General features: G+C 42.1%; 1 protein-coding gene across 1 annotated transcript in view; it reads left to right on the top strand.

Annotated features, from left to right (window-relative positions):
- Positions 1-177: 177 nt before the first annotated feature.
- The window catches only part of fam49bb (family with sequence similarity 49 member Bb), a 44,612-nt gene continuing 24,069 nt past the window's right edge, over positions 178-20,720 (top strand). The window contains exons 1-2 of the mRNA XM_010885536.4: positions 178-282; positions 17,953-18,039. The gene's annotated coding sequence lies outside the window, so the exon portion shown is untranslated. The remainder of the gene's footprint in view (positions 283-17,952; positions 18,040-20,720) is intronic.

The raw sequence follows: 20,720 nt of genomic DNA, 5'->3' as shown, positions 1-20,720 counted from the left end.
CTACACGGTACCATGGAACACGTCACATATCTTAACAACAACTCAACATTGTTATACTATTTCCACCTAATACCTGACCACTATAACGGTAGGACAGATATATTTGCATGCATTGCAATCGCTTGCGTGGAGTTGGAACCTGTCTATTGCACAGCGCACAATGACGTTCGACAAAACCCGGAAATAGCAGACAGCTGAAGCAAATCGTTATTCTTTGAGCTGCTAGCGTGGTAGCTACCAGGTGGACGACGTTTCCCCTTATCTTGCACTTCGAGAATCAAGGTAAAAAAAAAACTTACATTTTATTAATGTAGACGATCTCTAACATGATACGTATTTGTTATTATTAATGTTTTTTTAAGTATTCTAATTGTAGCATAATTTGTGTACTACAGGAGTAGGCTATTCTGCCTTGAGACTTGAGGCTTTTCTTTCACCGTTATGTGTGAAAAGCATTTAACTTTGCTTGCAGTAGGCCAAATATATGTGCCTTTGTTTCTAATGTAACACGAATATGGCCAAGAGTTTTAATATAAATCTGTTTTAGTTTTCATTTTACAACCTTGCCCATTTCCATCCACCTGACCTTACTCGAATAGGCATTTTTTTATTTTGCTCTATAAACGAATCAAAGTGTTAAAATCCTTAAAATGTAACTCTAAAATATTTAATTATGTACATGACATGTAGTAAAGCACCGATTGTGCTGCATCTCGATTATGGCATACAATGCCTCACTCTGCTTTGTATTATAGCTATATTCTTATAATGCCTGGTTGGATTAATGTATTATAGTACTGTAGGGAATACGTGATAAGATTGTTGTTGAATATAAAGATCAAGAATTTGAAATCTCCCCACTATTATTTTCCTCTAATTACTTTGAAATGTGTCACGCGTGTGCTGAAAGTGGAAGTGAACATTTTCAGAAAGCGGTTTATGTGACTCGGCTGTGGTCTGTTGAAGTGATGTTAAGCGCAAAACCTGCTGTAAAAATCGCATGCTTTAATCTCAGTGCTCTGAATTTATACTTTAGAGTGACAGTTCTTATAATAGCCTTCTTTCCACCAAAACAATACAGATATAACAAGTACCCTGCAGAGATCCTTAATGAAGTGTTTTTACTGGTTACCAACACAACTCTAAAACATTCCCCTCAGAACTTTGAAGGCACAACTTCAACCTATTGAGCAGCATAAAAGAGTTGAGGGACATGTTTAGTGACATGGGGTTGGCAGTAGCAATAATATCATTGGCTCAGATAGAGGCTCTGTGGTCTATCGTTTGACTGTTTCCTCCATGGCAAACCAGGGGGTAGACAGGTTTTGCCAGCATGGCGCTTGTTTCGGCCAAACACATCACAGTCTGTCTACTGTAGGGACAGATGCTGTAAATACAGGCAGTTCCCTTTCCCTTTGTTTTGTGTCAGCTATGTGATAGTGTCTCACTGTCGCGACAGGAAATTGACAAGCTGACATTCTACTTTAGTCAGCTAAACCTAAGGTAAAAAAGTTGTCTGTTTTTTTACTTCTATGTGGGAGCTTCCTTAACTAATTAAGGTTTTGCTCTATGTGCTGCTGGGGGGGGGGGGGGGTGTTTAGAATGTTCATGTCTTGGCAACCAATCACAGCAATCTGCAAGACCAAGGCTACTTTATACCAGCAGTTGTTCTTGCTAATTTGCATGCAGACCAAAAGGAGGAAGCAAGGCCTTCAGCTGGTGCGCTTAAAGGCGATTTCTTCAAGAGAAGTAGAAAGACTTCCTTTGTCACTTCACCCAACTACAGCTGAGCACAAATCTGGGCTGTTAATGATTAGATCTAGGGAAGAATAGTGTCTATATAATTGCATCTGATCCGTGCGATAAATGGACAAACATACTACAGCAGTTATGAGACAAAAACGTGTGTGTCTTAGATCCTGTTATTGCTGTACATGTGAGGTTCTCACAAAGGTGGTAAAACCTAAAAAGTTGGACCCAGATGTTTTTTTTTTTTTTGCTGGTCCCCGGAAGGAAAGGGCAGGGGTATTCAACTCTTACCCTACAAGGGCCGGAGCCTGCTTGTTTTCTGTTGTGCCTTATCATTAATTGCAACCACCTAGTGTCCCAGTTCTAAATAAGCCCCAGTTTAGAGGGTTGCAACGAAAACATGTACAACTGGCTTTAGTTAGTTTTAAGTTTAGGTATAAGGGGTTAGGTTTAGGTTCAGTTCATGCATAAAATGTAGCTTATAGGTTTAGGGATTTTTCTTCTTCTTTTCATCCTACAAGGATGGAGAAACGAACGTGTGTGCAAGAAAACATTTGCAAACTGTTTGTGAATGGGAATAAATGTAATGTTAGCACGTGTGCAACTGAAAGGTTTCTACCAAATAGTCAACTCTGAAACAGAGTAAAATCTCATCAGTTGTGTACTTTCTGTGCTCATAGCTGTGCAATGCTGAAATACAAGAGTTCTGAAAATTTTTGCAAAAATCTAACTCAAAGCCCATCAACTTCCACCATGTCACATTTTTTGTGTTCTGTCATGTTAACAGTGCTTGGAACATACAATGCAGGACTTACCATGGAAGTTTGTGCAGACTTTTAACAGCTACTTCCAACCTTAGCAGTGTCCATTCCCTATCTTTGTTTTAGCCAGTTTGGCTGTTGTGCTCAAAACATAAATAGGCAAAAGAGACGTATTAGCATGCTTGCCTTCTGGCTAAGGGAAAAGTTTTATTTGTCAAGCATAGCAAGGTTTGTGTGATACACACAAACCTTGCTTTCCAGTGTGCCTGTGGTAAGTTCTTTCAAACCTCTTGCATGATTTAGAATCTCTTCTTTTGACATGATTTGTTCTATTCCTCGTACTAGTGATCCCACACAGCTCTAATACTATGTTTTCCATTTGCCGACTTCCGTTACAAGTTGGTCTTAATTGTCTTTGTAGATTGTTTATTGGGTCATTATCGTGTTGTGCGATCAGTCAAAGATGGCTATTACTTGTAAGACTACTTCTCATTATCCAAGTGTTTATGTGGGTGCCAGATGACTTTGCCAAACATGCACATCACTGTATTTCCTTCTGTCTGTTAAGCAAGTGACCTCTGTCCATCAAATGCATATAGGTTTTTGCACATTCTGCCTTCAGTTTGTTCACATTTCTTCATTCTCCATTCCAGTTATTCATAGTTTTTATTCTAATAGTATTTATTCATATTTATTATTCATATTGTGTTAAACCGCAGTTTCTAGCAGGAACCCACATATCTGCATAGAGCCTGGAGTGTTTCCACTGGACCACAGATCCACTTGGTTCACCTGTTTACATTTTTTTATAATTATCCCTCAGTAATTAGAAATTACCATTGTAAAAATGTTTTATGAAAATAATCTCCCTTAGGGGAATGCCGTTATCTGGCCAACAAAATGTGGCCCTCAAATGTCAGGCCAGCTCCTGCTATGCCTTATCACAGTGCTGTAGGCCTATGTATAATTTAATGGGTTATTAACCCTGTGAAAGATCATTTTAAATGAATCATATAAGACCAATGCTGTCAGGCCCCCAGTTCACTAACATGGATGATTGTGCCCAATGCTCAGTGCCTGGCTGGGTTTGTCTCCTTTATGTGAAATAACCATGAAAGCCTCTGTCGTGGGAGCCTAGTTGAGCTGGCCCAGTAAATTCCCTCACATCAATCAATCAAATGTATTTATAAAGCCCTTTTTACATCAGCAGTTGCCACAAAGTGCTTTTACAAAACACCTGGCCTTAAACCCCAAGGAGTGTTGAATTTCAGTGGCTAGGAAAAACTCCCTAAGAAGGCTGAAATTTAGGAAGAAACCTAGAGAGGACCCAGGCTCAGAAGGGTGACCAGTCCTCTTCTGGCTGTGCCGGGTGAACATATTAAGAGTACAAATTGTAATAATTAATAAATATATGTGGGCTGAGTCCAGAGTCTATTTAAACTTAGTCCAGGTTGGAAGCATGACCAGATGGACAAGACGGGGGAGGGGGAGCTGTCAGCACAGTGGCAGCTGAAATTGTCAGGTATCGTCTTGATCTGCAACACAACCAGGAGGACTTTGGACAGGGACAGCAATGGGTCTTTCAAGCCAGGTACTCCTCAGGTGTGGGCCAGGACCTCATGTCCTCCTAAGTTTAAAACGGCAAGAGACAGGGAACATTTTGAAAATACATTCCTTATTTCTACAAGGATTTATAGTGGAGAAGGAGAACTGACCCTACTCCCCCAGCACAATAATATAGCAGCGTAAGACCTTGGGGCTGAGACGGGGGGGTCCGGTGACACTGTGGCCCTACCCGGGGGAGGCCCCGGACAGGGCCCAACAGGCAGGAAATCAATCAATCCACCCACATTGCCATGCATCAACCAAAGGGACACCCACCAACCACAACCACCCTGAATGAGGGCTGAGTATTGCCAGCAGAGTACAGTCCAGTTGCACAAGTGCGCAACAGAGAGACTACAACAAGCCAGTGACTCCCCGAATGGGATTGGAGGGAGGGCATCCCAGTGGCGATTAGTGCCCACCTGGCAAGACAGCAAGGGTGGACCGTAACAAGCCTTTCTGGTCACCTTCATGCCTGGGTCAGACTACAATTAATGATAGACCATACTGTAGAGAGAAGTCTTTAGTAGACACTTGAAAGTTTGCACTGAGTTTGCATTTCTAACCTTAATTGGCTCTATGAGAAAAGGCCCTGCCTCCGGCTGTTTGTTTAGAAAGTTTAGGTATAATTAAAATGCCTGCATCTTGCGATCTAAGGTTACATGTAGGTATGTATGGCTGGATAATTTCAGTGAGGTAAGTAGGAGTAAGTCCTTGTATTGATTTATAGGTAATAAAACCTTAAAATCAACCCTAACCCTAACAGGCAGCCAGTGTAAAGAGGCTAGTACTGGAGTACTGTGTTCTGTGTTCTTACAGTTTTAGTGGGATACGACCATGCAGCTGTCGAGGTTCACAGTGAGATCTACTAACAACGCTCTTTGTTTCTTGGGTCTTAAAACGAGCATTTCTGTTTTTCTTGAGTTTAAAAGCAAGAGGTTCTCTGTCATCCACTTCCTAATATCTGTAACGCATGCTTCCAAATTAGCACATTTTGGGGCTTATCCATGTTTGATCGAAATATACAACTGTGTGTCATCAGCATAAGTGAAAATTGGCATTGTGATTCACCCAGTGGCAGCATACAGTGGGGAGAACACATATTTGATACACTGCCGATTTTGCAGGTTTTCCCAATTACAAAGCATGTAGAAGTCTGTAATTTTTATCATAGGTACTCTTCAACTGTGAGTGATGGAATCTAAAACAAAAATCCAGAAAATCACATTGGATGATTTTTAAGTAATTAATTTGCATTTTATTGCATGACATAAGTATTTGATACATCAGAAAAGCAGAACTTAATATTTGGTACAGAAACCTTTGTTTGCAATTACAGAGATCATACATTTCCTGTAGTTCTTGACCAGGTTTGCACACACTGCAGCAGGGATTTTGGCCCACTCCTCCATACAGAGCTTCTCCAGATCCTTCAGGTTTTGGGGCTGTCGCTGGGCAATACAGACTTTCAGCTCCCTCCAAAGATTTCTATTGGTTTCAGGTCTGGAGACTGGCTAGGCCACTCCAGGACCTTGAGATGCTTCTTACGGAGCCACTCCTTAGTTGCCTTGGCTGTGTGTTTCAGGTCGTTGTCATGCTGGAAGACCCAGCCACGACCCATCTTCAATGCTCTTACTGAGGGAAGGAGGTTGGCGGCCAAGATCTCGCGATACATGGCCCCATCCATCCTCCCCTCAATACGATGCAGTCGTCCTGTCCCCTTTGCAAAAGCATCCCCAAAGAATGATGTTTCCACCTCTGTGCTTTACGGTTGGGATGGTATTCATCTTCTTCCTCCAAACACGGCGAGTGGAGTTTAGACCATAAAGCTCTATTTTTGTCTCATCAGACCACATGACCTTCTCCCATTCCTCCTCTGGATCATCCAGATGGTCATTGGCAAACTTCAGACGGGCCTGGACATGCGCTGGCTTGAGCAGAGGGACCTTGCGTGCGCTGCAGGATTTTAATCCATGATGGCTTAGTGTGTTACTAATGGTTTTCTTTGAGACTGTAGTCCCAGCTCTCTTCAGGTCATTGACCAGGTCCTGCCGTGTAGTTCTGGGCTGATCCCTCACCTTCCTCATGATCATTGATGCCCCACGAGGTGAGATCTTGCATGGAGCCCCAGACCGAGGGAGATTGACCCTCATCTTGAACTTCTTCCATTTTCTAATAATTGCGGCAACAGTTGCCTTCTCACCAAGCTGCTTGCCTATTGTTCTGTAGCCCATCCCAGCCTTGTGCAGGTCTACAATTTTATCCCTGATGTCCTTACACAGCTCTCTGGTCTTGGCCATTGTGGAGAGGTTGTGGTCTGTTTGAGTGTGTGGACAGGTGTCTTTTATACAGGTAATGAGTTTAAACAGGTGCAGTTAATACAGGTAATGAGTGGAGAACAGGAGGGCTTCTTAAAGAAAAACTAACAGGTCTGTGAAAGACGGAATTCTTACTGGTTGGTAGGTGATCAAATACTTATGTCATGCAATAAAATACAAATTAATTATTTAAAAATCATACAATGTGATATTCTGGATTTTTGTCTCTCACAGTTGAAGTGTACCTATGATATAAATTACAGACCTCTACATGCTTTGTAAGTAGGAAAACCTGCAAAATTGGCCATGTATCAAATTCTTGTTCTCCCAACTGTACATGATGCTCATTCACTCACTTGAACGTGTACTGGCCTTTACATTTGCTAACTCAGGTAAGACAAGGCAGTAAAATATCAGCTCCGGGGGTGAAGTGCAGATCTAGAATCATCTTCCCCTCTACTCCCAGTCCCAACAATAACTAATAGCAGGGGGAAATTATAAACTGACCCAGGTATAGTAAGAACAATATTGGGCCCAGAACCGTGCCTTGAGGAACACCAAAACATACCTTTGACTTGTCAGAGGATATGCCATCCACACTAACGAACTGATATCTTTCAGATAAATAAGATTTAAACCAGGCTAGAACATGTCCACGTAGCCCAATATGGGTTTCCAGTCTCTCTAAGAGAAGGGAGTGATAAATAGTGTCAAAAGCAGCACTAAGATAAAGAAGCAACAGGATGGATGAGGAACCTTTGTCTGAGGCCATTAGAAGGTCATTTGTTACCTTCACGAGTGCAGTCTCAGTACCATGATGGGATCTGAAACCGGACTGGAGCATTTCATAAAGGTTATTTGTCTCCAGGAAGGCATTCAGTTGTTGGGAAACACATTTTTCTAAGATCTTTGAGAGGAACCGGATGTTCGATATTGGCCTATGATTGTCAGGATCCAGATTATTTTTTATTTTTATTTGATTTCCGCTGTTTTTAGTGAGTTTGGTACACATCCGGAGGAAAGGGAGCAATTTATTATGTTCAACATTGGCTGACCTAGAAGAGGAAATAGCTCCTTAAGTAATTTTGTTGGAATCGTGTCTAGCTGACAATTTGTGGGTTTAGAACTCATTACAAATTTAGTGAATGTGTAGAGCGATACGGGATCAGCATATAAATCCCACTCTGCTCGTCCTGTACTGCACGATGACTCATATCTGACTCCATTGTGTTTAGGCTTTTCTGTAATTGTGGAGCGTCATTTCATACTCCTTGTTATAGGAAACTGTACATTTTCTTTGTATTCCCAATATAAGATAATAAATGCACCCTTTTATCTGACAACTTTATTACAATATAATAGCACTATACACTGTTATGTAATCTTGGTAGACATAGAATATCAGGACAGATTTGGGGACTTTGGACTGGCTGTTCCTTTCACTTTTAGGTTTACATGCCCTTGGCTTTATTACTGTTATTAATGTTCAATGCATTTGTAACAGCTATATGCTGAGGTCTGTGTGGATTTGTAGGCTTTAAACCCATATTCCATCCCACTTCCACGAACACGCCCTGTACAAGCAACGGTGAAGTCAGAGTATCCTGGTAGCTCTTCAGACAGTAGCCTCCCTCCTGTGTTTCGAGGAATGCCATTCAGTGCATTACCGGAAATGGCTGCACATCGCTATGTGACACGCGGGTCAATTTGTTCGCTAACCTCCGATCGCAGTTGTAAGTACTGCTGCGGGTTTGCATTATTGCCTTTTACTCTCTATCTGTTTCTATGCATGGGACTGGTACGGTTGTGTGGCTCAGGGAATTGCTTGAGGTCTAAACCGGGGTAGAAATCATGTTATGTCTCTGTAATGCTGTACACATTTGTTGCATGTTATAGACCTCGTGCGTCTGCATATAACGCCAATGACGAATCCAGTGAATGTTTTCAAATAAATGTATAACTGTCCAGTTTCTATGTGTCACTGCTCATGCAGTACAGTTTTGTTGACTCGAAGGGATTGACTGAGGTATTGTCTTAGTTTTCATAACAGACCTTTGTGTGGAATTGCATGCAAATAACTAATCTAGATTGAATTTCATCTATGAAGTAAACCGATTAGGAACGTTAATCTAGTTCTGTACCACCAAGCAACCTTTATTTGAGCTTTTACTGTATTAATGGCATACTCTGCCGCATACTCACAATCAGTTAAAAATCAATTGGCAGTGTATTTGATCTTGTGTTGCACGCATGGCCTGGTTTAATTAACATACTTTCAAAGATCATTAGTAGACCTGCAGTGCAGATATTGATTTAGGGACATTACGCTGAATTTCTATGGTATACGCGCTATCCGAAACTGCAGTAAAGCCATTCAATACTTAACAAAGTTAACCTTTCTTTTCTTTAGGGAAATTGGTAATCTCACGTAGTTGGATTGGTCAAAGTAATAGGATGGAAGAAATGTTTTAACTGCCTACTCATGTCCGTAAGACATGCGTTACCCAAAGGTAACTTCCCATATTTCTATATGACCTCTAATTACTTTCTACTTAGTTTTTCTCCCATAAAAGTTTAATGGAGGTTGTTTAAAAAGCAGCTTTTCATGGGCTTATTTCCACAACAGAATGCTTCTTGTGTATTGGAGGTCGGTTGCCCTGAATAATGGTATCTGCAGAAATTGTACCTGAAAACATGGGGCTCCCACAGAAAGAATGTGAATAATACCACCATTAAACTTTTCAAATGGAGCCTGTTGATTTCAAGCACAGTGTGTTCGGTTTTACATTTTGACAAACACATATGTACTTCGGTTTTGTTTGGTCCTGTACAAATGCTCCCAATTCCCAGACCTCACATATCGACCAAGGAAGAGGGAACTCTACAGGTGCTAAATTCATGATTCAGCGGGTCTGGCCACAGGTTGACCTGAAAAGCCTTCATGACTGTGCTCAATATGTCATCCGTATGTCTGCAAGCATGTGAAGACATGGCAGTACTTCCTCATGCAGTGTATAAAGTTGAGGTTAATATTGAACATACTAAAAACAGCAGGAGCATGCTCTTTATATAAAAATTATTTGTAACTTTTTTTGACATTACAGCGTGAATGAGGCAAGACTGTCTTAGGGTAACTGTCTATCAGTATTTACATCGACCTGGAGGTATTTTGCTCTTCTTTATAGTTTTGTTTCAGCTGTGTCATGTTCGAAGGCTTTCTTAAAGGCACAACCCACTTAAAGTCCCCCCATAGCATTTTGATGGGTTTGAAATCTGGGCTTTGACTAGGCCATTTCATAACCCTACATGTCTTCTTTTTGAGTAATTCTGCTGTAGCTTTACTTGTGTGTTTTGGATCACTGTCCTGTTGCTTCAGCTTTTTGGGATGGCTTACATTTTTCTCAAGAACTCTGGTACAATTTTTAAGACACAGGTGACTCAATGATGGCAAGCTGGCCAGGCCCTGAGGTAGCAAAGCAGCCCCTAAACATAATGCCACTGCCTCCATCCTTTACGGTCAGTTGGTATGAATTTCTTCTGTTTGGCATTGTTTTCAGGCGTTGCAAATGTACAGCTCCTCATTTGAGTCTTCTGTCCAGAGCACAATGTTCCAATAGTTTTGGTCTTTACCCAGGTGTTATCTGGCAGAGGCTTCTTATTCCTGACCAAGTTTGTCTCTTTGTCTCTTTTCTGACAGTTGACTTCTATGAGCAACTGAATTGTGTGGATGACCTATCCTATTTTTTCCACTTGTATATGATCTGTTGGATAGTGGATTGATGTACTTCAAATTGCTAGGATATGTCTTTGCATCCCTTCCTAGACTCATATACATCCATAGCCTTTCTCCAGAGGTCCTCGGATAAATCAATTGATATACTTGAGACCAAACCAGACTAATTTTCGAATCTTTATGGAATGCTCCCACGTTATACTAATTATTTTCTAACCATTTGGTTCACCTTTTTTGGTGCACCTGATTTTCTAATTGTGACCATTATGTGACGGATAACAGGGTTGTAGTAAGATTTTCCACATGAGGAAATAGCATTTCTGTTCATTTTAATTGCATGAATGGTTTTAAAGTAATTTTTTTGTATCTTTATCAATGAATGTGGTTGGAATTTAGCTCAAATATGCTTGTGTCCAAATATCTTTAAAAATAAAAAGACATCTTTCCAGGGCGTACTTGTTCACCCCACTGTATCTGGCAAAGACCCGTTAGTGAGGTTTTTGTCCAGATTTAAAATGTGCGTTGGCATGAGCCTTTGTTGTTTGAATCCTGCTCTGTGCTGTAAAACCTCCAAGGGGGACGATGTTGGGATGTAGCTGCGAGGGGTACATTGGTAGGGGCATGTGAAAGTGAAATGTTACTTTTGACAAGAACCATGATCAATCTGAAATGTTTTTGTTGTTGTACTACAATGCATAGAGTGAATTATAAGAGAATTGGGTGGATAACTGAAGGTGATGAATCTGTCATTCAGCCCTGGAGCAAGGCATGTGAACCTACTTTGAGGTACTTCAGAATGAGTAGCATAATTAAAATCAAACATGAATATACCTTTTAGTGTGAAATTAGTAAAAAATATATTATTATTATTATTCTTATCGTCATCATCCATGGTTTTGTTCCAGCCACATGTGAACATTAAAGTGTGTTACTCCTCCATGTAGCTCAGATGTCCCAATTAAAACTCAACCAGTCACTTATAGTTTGAGAAGAAGATAATCTCTCCTGACACGTTAACATGTGATGTTAATGTATAATTGGGAGCTTATGAACACCAGATAAGTCGTTCAGCACATGCTTCATAATTAGCATTCCATTTCAAGTTCCATCTGTGTGAAGGTCTATCTTTAGACATGAACATGGAAATATGCAAAATGGCATTTGCATATAGACTCTCAACATTTTGCCTTTAAATCACCTGGCATTTATAGATGAAAGACAGAATATCCTAATCTTCCTGGTGATCTGGGGTGTATTCATTTGTGCACTCTGAACAACAGTTTGCAATGGAAAAGACCGTTCTGTTCCGCTAGTTCCACGAATTTCACTCACAATGCCACCCTCCTTCTGTCCACTGAATGTTTAGGTGAATCCCATCCGTACACTTGATGGGATGTTATCATGAGCTTTGAAGCCTCCTGTCCTGGTCGCCCACGCGTCATTGGACACCATCGGGCGGGGAGGCTGAACCAGATGGCACATTGGCAGGGGAGAAATTCATCTTCCACACCTCCCTGTCGCCACACAGTGCCCACGCACCAAACGTCCAGCCTTTCGCATGTATTGCCGGAGCACTCTTATAGAAAGTGGACGTATTACACTTGTGAAGTTGCTGTGTTGTTCTACTGGACAAACTTTTCCTGGCCTTTGTGTCGAGTATTAATTCAAGACATTGGATACAGGCTTTTGATTAGGACACTGAAGAAAAAACGTCTGTGTGCCTTTTACCCTCACCTTGATGAATCCTTGTATGAAGATGCCATTTGCAGTGTCTACACAGTCGTGTATGCGTGAAAGGTACCCAAAGCATGACTTTGATGTCCTGATGCAGGACGCTCACTGGTATGAACCGGTCACAAAGTTTCACAGCCTGGCTCTTTGGCATTCCTGGATGGAGAAAGTCAGATATGTACGTCGTTGCTGTATTGCTGTTTACCGGCAATACTCAATGGTTCTTCTGTTGCTTCCAAACACAGTAGCTAAACCCCAGCTGTGTAATAATACATGCTTAATTTATGCCCAGAAGTATTTCGTAGTCATTTAGCCTACTATTTGTGTTAAGGATGATTCTACAGTATGAACCAACGAATGGTTCTGACAGTCTGTCATCCATTAACTGGTACAGCTTTGAGACAAAAACGTAATATTCATTAAAAAAAAAAGTGAACACAACTGTGAACTAATACAGTTTCAGTCATGCCCAGTATATACAAAAATTATTATGCCAGTGGTTCGTCTACCACAGTAGGAACATAACATTACAAGGATCTGAACTCGCAAAAGCCAATCTGTGCTCCTTATTCTTGCATAGCTGGCTGACTAGGGAAGTTAATACCAAAGGGTATAAACTTATGCAGTTAAGCCGACCAATTGTAGCCCATACTATAATGCTCTCTGTATAACAATGCTGTCTATGCACTGGCAGAACTCCAGGGTACTAACTTTATATCTATTGTTTGCTATTCAAAAGCATGAAATAAACACAAATGTTAACATTGCTCTCTCCTTATCCTTTCTGACTGATTCTTCTCTAGTTTTGTATTTTGCTAGTGTCCTTGTCACTGCTGGTAGCATGAGGTGATACCTGCAGCCCATTCAGGTTGCACAGGTATTCCAGCTCCTCCAGGATGGCACATCCATATGTGCCGTCGCAAGGTTTACGGTGTCTTTCAGTACAGTCTCAAGAGCATGGAGGAGAAACCAGGCGACGGGCCGTTACACGAGGAGAGCTGGACAGGAGCAGGATCAGAGTCTGCTCCATTGTGCGAGGACGAACAAGAGGAGCACTGCCAGAGTCCTAAAAAATGACCTCCAGGGGGCTACTAGTGTGCATGTTTCTGACCAAACTGTCAGAAACAGACTCTATAAGGGTGGCATGAGGGCCCGATGTCCGCTAGTGGATCCTGTGCCCGTCACCGTGCAGCTCGATTGGCATTCGCCAGAGAACACCAGAATTGTCAGATCTGCCATTGGTGCCCCGTTCTCTTCACAGATGAGAGCAGGTTCACAGTGAGCACATGTGACAGACGTGAAAGAGTCTGGAGATGCCGTGGTGAACGTTATGCTGCCAGCAACATCATCCAGCATGGCCGGTTTGGTGGTGGGTCAGTGATGGTTTGGGGAGGCATATACTTGGAGGGTTGCACAGACCTCCATGTGTTAGCCAACGGTACCCTGACTGCTGTTAGGTACTGGGATGAAATCAGTTCCTGGATGACAAAGGCATTGATGCCATTGACGAGCCTTCAAGTTCCTCAGACCTGAATCCAATTGTGAAACTGGGATGTTATGTATCAGTCCATCCGCCGCCGCCAAGCAGCACCACCGACTGTCCAGGAGCTCAATGATCCAGGTCTGGGAGGAGATCCTCCAGGACACCATCCGCCCGGCTCACCTGGAGCATGCCCAGGCATTGTCGGGAGTGCTTACCGGCATGTGGGGGCCATACACACTACTGAGTCACATTGAATAACCGTGATGAAATTCCCACTGGTTGAGACAGCATGTGATTTCAATTGTTTAATTTGACTTTGTGTGACATTGTTTGAATCCAGCCCTCAATTGGTTGGTGATTTTGGTTTCCATTGATCGTTGTTATGTCATTTTGTTCTCAACGAATTACACAATGTACAGTAAAGATTTTGATCTTTAACGTATTTCCTTCATCGTTGATTTAAGTGTTCCCTTAATTGTTTTGAGCAGTGTATATACTCCTTTAAAGCAAGGGTCTAAACATAACTTTATGCACTGGAGAAGGCCAATTTGTGTTTCTCATTTTTGCATAGCTGGCTAGCTAGTTGTGTAAATAGTTAAGGTGAATGGTATAATAATGCATGCTTTTTTTTAGCCAACTAAAAAACGTTAGCTGATACAAGCCCCAAGCAAATGCAGCTCTCAGTTTCCCGTCTACTACATTTTCTGAATAAATTGTACATGCCACAAACATTGGAGTAAATATTTCTGGCTATGTATAAACGGTGTCCATATAAACATTACAGAATTGTTTTCGGAAACAATACCACAATAATCCTGCAATTCGTATCTGGAAGGGATACTATTGACACTTTGAAATGACCCCCCCCTGTCAAAGCCTGAAGGCAGCAGCATCTCCTTTTTGAAGCGGTATGTAATTAAGGCCTCCCACAGTAATGCCGACGACTAACCGCTTGACTCATTCGGTGGCCTTCTCTTGTATTTTACCAATTTGAAGTGAGCCCTGGTTGAGGAATCAGTGTGCATATTAAAACAGAACACTCACCATAAATAGGTTGCAAGAGCATTGGACACTTTCAAAGAGCAGCTTAGTTGTGTTTTTCATCTTTAATTGTGTCTTTAACCTTGTTTATGTGAGAATGTGTCAATTTCTTTATGTCCATCTATGTGGTACAATATTGTAATCAACCTGGGCTAGCCTAGGTTTCCATTAGTGTAGCTTTGTGGCCGCTTTTTGGCGCTTGTTTTGTGGATACAGACCACAGAAATCACCTCAGAGATGCAATTCTTCTCCGTACTTGACACTGTATCTGGTTCAGTTCACTTTTGAGAAAATCAATGGGAGTGTTAGACCTCGGTTGAGATGCATGTTGGTCCCCTAGCGCTTACGTAAGTGACTCTAGTTGAGGTAAGTTTTCCTCCTCAGCTCTTAGCCCTAGCTCACTTGTAACCAGGAACTGGAACTTGTTGCTATGGTAACCCCTGTTTGAGTCGAATTTGTCCTAGATGTTAAACACCTGATAATTGGACCTTGTTTCACTGTAATTTCACTGTTGTGACAGAGTTCTTTCTACTGGGTGAGTAATTCCTTTTTTGAAAATCACGCATGGACTCACCGCCACACTATGGATATGAACAATGGTTTGCTTTATAGTGACAGCACTTTGTGGTCTCCTACACATTTTGCCACACTTATTAGACTGTGTGTGTGGTGGAGGATGTAGTTACTCATTTGACATACATTTTCAAGGGCTCAAGGAAGTTCGTTTTTAACCCAGATAAAAACAGCTCTGGTTGCTATGCACCTAAAAGCCCTGAGCATTAGTGAGATGAAAAATCCGCAAGTGCTCTGAATCAATCAATATGTTTCTTTCTCTCGCATAATGCACTGACCCTAGTGCTTTATAAATGAATGCCTTTCCAGATGCATTAGCTGAAGTGGGAATGACATGAGATCCGTACACCACGCCATTACCACAAACAATGACATTTGAAGAAACTGATAGCACCATCAGTGTCATCCTATCTTACGCCAACAGTGGTTAAATATCATCTATATTGACTTTCAAGTCATTGTTCAGTTTTCTGGTTGAAACACTGTAAAAAAGACATGCCAGCTCAGCCCAGAGACTCAGCCATTGGGTGTCCCTACAGTGTGCTAACGGCTTGAACAGGCAGCTTCGTGCTATCAGCACCTTGTATAAAGACCTGTACTGATGGATGTCCATGAGTCTGGGAGTGGTTACATAGCCAAAAAAAATTTAATCAAGATGTGACACTTTCTTTGGCCAGGTGTTGAAAATTTCAAGGATCTCTGGACAGATAAGTGGAGTTGTTTGGATGCAGCGCCAGATGCCATTTTTGGAAATAATTAAACATTACCTTTGAACAGAATAACCTCATACCAATTGAATTGCATGGAGGCGTTGGCATTGTGGTTGGGGGCTGCCGCAGGGCCCAGCCAACTTGTCATTGAGTCAACTGTGAATTCCATATTGCACCAACGTTCTTGAGGAGAATGTGAGGCCATCTGTCAAAAAGGTGAAGCTGAGCTGAAAGTGGATCTTACGACAGGACAATGACCAAAAACACACAAGCAAAGCTACAACAGACTACCTAAAAAAAATAAGACATGGAGGGTTATAGAATGGGTGAATCATAGCCAAGATCTATATTGTATTGAAATGCTGTAAGGCAGTTGAAGGAGTCGTGCATGCAAGAAAGCCCTAGAATATGACACAGTTGAAGCAGTACTGTAAAGAGAGCAGGCAAAGTCACTCTGAGACTGATGGGCAATTAAAAAACATTTGGGTTTTTTCCCCCAGCCAAATGGGGCTACATTAGCTATTGAAACAAATGTTTACTGCACTGTAAAATGTGCATTTCTGATGAATAAATGATGGCAAAATATTATCTTTCCGCGTGTTGAAGTGAATATTTCATTTCCACATTTCCAAATATGTAACAAAATAACTTACCAGTTGGTGTACATACTTTTTGAATGATTCAATGTATTATGCAGTGATGCATGATTTGGATACAAGTGCGGTTGTCTCGTCTGGCCTTCTTGAGAGGAATGCTCGGGCAGCTGTGTGGTCTAAAATGTAATTGTAATGTAGTGCTATATACATTTGCGTCGTTAAGCAAGCTCTTATCCAGAGCAGCTTACAGTAGTGAGTGAATTAATTACATTTTCGTTCTTTATTTTTGCGCTGACCCCATGTGGGACTCAAACACACAAACCCTTGGTGTTGTAATCACCATGCTATACTGACTGAGATACACTGGCCTACGCATTTTATGTATTTATTCATGTTGTTTTTAATCCCATTTGGGCTCCAGGATAACGTGTCATCAACGGGGTACTGATGAATAGTCGAATGCCTTTTAGAGGATTACTTCACAGGCACTTTGTGCTTCTCCAAGTTCTGTGGAAAGTGTGGATTTTTGCCGTTTCAAAGCCCAGATATCTTTGATGCTGACAGATTGTCTCCGCGACTCATTCTCAAAGCTAGCTGGGTGGTTGCAGGCGGAAAGTCTCTGAGCTTGAAGTCCGATCACATTTATGCATGACCACCGCGCGTCCGTTATGGTAGGCCATTTGTATGCATGCGAGTGGATAGCACAGTGCCCCACTTCTAATCGTTTCACAGTCTGCTGAACCTGCACTCAACTCAACCACAAACCCAGGAACTGGGAGCGTGGTTCTGGTTAAAAGTAAAGTTTCACATCGAAATGTTTTTAAAGGAAGCTGAAAGTTGAAACACGTTTTGCAATCAGGTTTCTCTTAGTGATTCTCAGTGACTGGTTCAGAAGGTTCCGGACCCAGTGCTTGGACTACTCGCCAGCCCACTATAAGGCCTGATGTGTTGTAAACAGCCACATCTATTTGGTCTGTCATGAACGCAAAAAGTGGCACAGTTTGAAATAATATGTGTGATTGATGAGGCAATTCCCCTTTTATGAACTGTATTTGTATATATTCCCCTTTTATGAACTGTATTTTAACCACAACCCTTTGTGGATGGAAGCGAACACAAGTCTTGGATTAACCAACAGTCCAGGTCCTTTTTGCTGCCACACAGGAGGAAGCTGTTCAGGGAACGCTGTGGAAAAGCCAAAGTGCAATGCACGCTGAATGACAGGAAGGGTTTCACAATAGGAAGTGGTTAGCTGCTGTGACTGCCGTGCCTCCCAGTTCCCATAAGACTGCTCTGAAGTTGCCCTAAAAAAAAGTCCACAGGAGAATCACAAAAGGGCTGCCTGCACCTGTGAGCGGTCAAAGTAAGCGGTTATCGATAATGTCCGCAAGTTCTCACCATCTGGCTACGTGGTTAGGTAATCCATGGATCGCTGCACGGTTGACAAAGAAGGTCTTAGAACTTGCTATTATTTGTTGTAGCCACTTAAAACGCTTAGCTCCTTCTAATGCATTATTAGACCGAGAGGAAATTACAACGGTTTGATATTGTTCAGGTTTTGTCGCACAAGGAAATGGAATGACACAGGCTATATTTATCTGTTTTGAACGGACGATATGACTCACTCTGAACTTATTACCCTGTGTTTTCAGAACCTGACCTCCGCTGGAGGACTGACCTTGGCCACCCGCCAGGCTGGGCCTCCTTCCTGACTGACACCTTCAGAGCTTTTTCTGCTGGTTAGTACCACTATCACCATCATGTTGCCCCTAGACACTGAACCTGGGTCAGTTTATAATTTCCCCCTGCTATTAGTTATTGTTGGGACTGGGAGTAGAGGGGAAGTTGATTCTAGATCTGCACTTCACCCCCGGAGCTGATATTTTACTGCCTTGTCTTACCTGAGTTACCAAATGTAAAGGCCAGTACATGTTCAAGTGAGTGAATGAGCATCATGTACAGTGGGGAGAACAAGTATTTGATACACTGCCGATTTTGCAGGTTTTCCCAGTTACAAAGCATGTAGAAGTCTGTAATTTTTATCATAGGTACTCTTCAACTGTGAGTGAATCTAAAACAAAAATCCAGAAAATCACATTGTAGGATTTTTAAGTAATTAATTAGCATTTTATTGCATGACACAAGTATTTGATACATCAGAAAAGCAGAACTTAATATTTGTTACAGAAAACTTATTTTGCAATTACAGAGATCATACATTTCCTGTAGTTCTTGACCAGGTTTGCACACACTGCAGCAGGGATTTTGGCCCACTCCTCCATACAGAGCTTCTCCAGATCCTTCAGGTTTCGGGCTGTCGCTGGGCTATACAGACTTTCAGCTCCCTCCAAATATTTTCTATTGGTTTCAGGTCTGGAGACTGGCTAGGCCGCTCCAGGACCTTGAGATGCTTCTTACGGAGCCACTCCTTAGTTGCCCTGGCTGTGTGTTTCAGGTCGTTGTCATGCTGGAAGACCCAGCCACGACCCATCTTCAATGCTCTTACTGAGGGAAGGAGGTTGGCGGCCAAGATCTCGCGATACATGGCCCCATCTATCCTCCCCTCAATACGGTGCAGTCATCCTGTCCCCTTTGCAGAAAAGCATCCCCAAAGAATGATGTTTCCACCTCCATGCTTCACGGTTGGGATGGTGTTCTTGGGCTCTTGTGCAGGTTTACAATTTTATCCCTGATGTCCTTACACAGCTCTCTGGTCTTGGCCATTGTGGAGATGTTGGAGTCTGTTTGATTGAGTGTGTGGACAGGTGTCTTTTATACAGGTAATGGGTTCAAACAGGTGCAGTTAATTCAGGTAATGAGTGGAGAACAGGAGGGCTTCTTAAAGAAAAACGAACAGGTCTGTGAGAGCCGGAATTCTTACTGGTTGGTAGGTGGTAGATGTCATGCAATAAAATGTGAATTAATTATTGAAAAATCATACAATGTAATTTTCTGGATTTTAGTTTTAGATTCCGTCTCTCACAGTTGAAGAGTACCTATGATAAAAATGACAGACCTCTACATGCTCTGTAATCTGTAAATCGTCCGTGTATCAAATACTTGTTCTCCCCACTGTAAGTTCCATTCCAGAATTCAAACCATAGGATTGTATGCAGAACTAGGTTTGGAATTGACTGTGTTTGTGTGAAGTGTGCAGCTTCTTTAATGCCACACTAAAACATGTTTTCCTGCTACAGTGCCATTCTATAATCTTTGTACCCCAAGGGGGTAACGACTTACTTGAACCTTTAGCTATAAGAAGGACATTGTTGTTTGAACTTTGATACTGTTAAGCATTGTTTTTCTCATCATTTGAAATCTTTTTTGTTTTTTGTGTTTAAAAAATAAATAAAGCTTGCTTTGCACTTTTTCAGGGGCACAATATTAATGCCTTTGGTATCATGCTGGTAAGGAAATTAGATGCATTGTGGGCCATGGAATGTGTCCGAGTTATGTGGGTGCCGCCACTTCCTGCTATGGTCTCCAAGGCCGACTGGTCATGCTTATGTAACCAAGGGTCACCGGGTCATCGAGATTTTTCTGACCTCATGGAAGTAAAGCTGGCAACCAAGACAAAGCGGAACGTGTTTCCCTTCAAGAGAGATTGGTCCAGGGATTTAGGTGTCACTTTCTGGGTCCATACATAGACAGATTACTCGTTATTGTTTGGTTGTTCTACTAGCGTGAAAAAACAGTTAATTAGCATGTTCATACAGTAACTGTTCAATGACAGAAACTGTATGAATCATTGAAATGTTTATCTACGCTAGTCTGGCGATGGGGAACGACTGACAGGTTGGTGTTGCACCCTCAGTCAGTGACTTCAGCCGCTCAGAGACCTTGAAGTAGATGTAAGGTGGCTCATGACTGTTGCCGATCTCCCCAGAGGGTCACTGGTTGAAGCCCAGGTTGAGGCACGGAGAGGCACGGAACCAAACCTCTTACACAAGGTCCCTCACATTCAGTACGTCTTGCATTGCCATATCACAGGTAAGGCCTTCTTTGAAAGCCTATTGGTCTATCGTGTAGAGTTTTGCCGGAAACCAGACAGTGGCTTTTTCTCTGGTTTCCTGTAGCACCTACACAACAACCTCCTAATCAGCCCTAAGTCTAGAATGTAGCTCCGATTCAGCATTACAGTCAGCATTTGAAATCTCTCCCTCTCTCATTCCTGCTGGTGGCTTTTTTTTCTTCTTCCCACCCCTGTTTATATTTTCCCTCCAGTTTCCTTAGAGACCGTTACCAGGGCCTGGAGGGGGGCGGACCATCTCGGGCCTGGTGATCAGCGGTGTTAGAGCACGTTGCTACATTACCTGTGCACCTGTCTGTTTCACACGCCTCCCACCTGTCTGTCTGCAACGCCCGGAGACGGTTCAAGCTGTCTAAGGCTAAATTAGCCACTGTCATTTCCTACAGTCTC

Source organism: Esox lucius, chromosome 21 (assembly GCF_011004845.1).
Source record: "Esox lucius isolate fEsoLuc1 chromosome 21, fEsoLuc1.pri, whole genome shotgun sequence".
Lineage (NCBI taxonomy): Eukaryota > Metazoa > Chordata > Actinopteri > Esociformes > Esocidae > Esox > Esox lucius.
The sequence above is the reverse complement of the archived record's forward strand: the minus strand, read 5'-3'. Positions and strand labels throughout refer to the sequence as shown.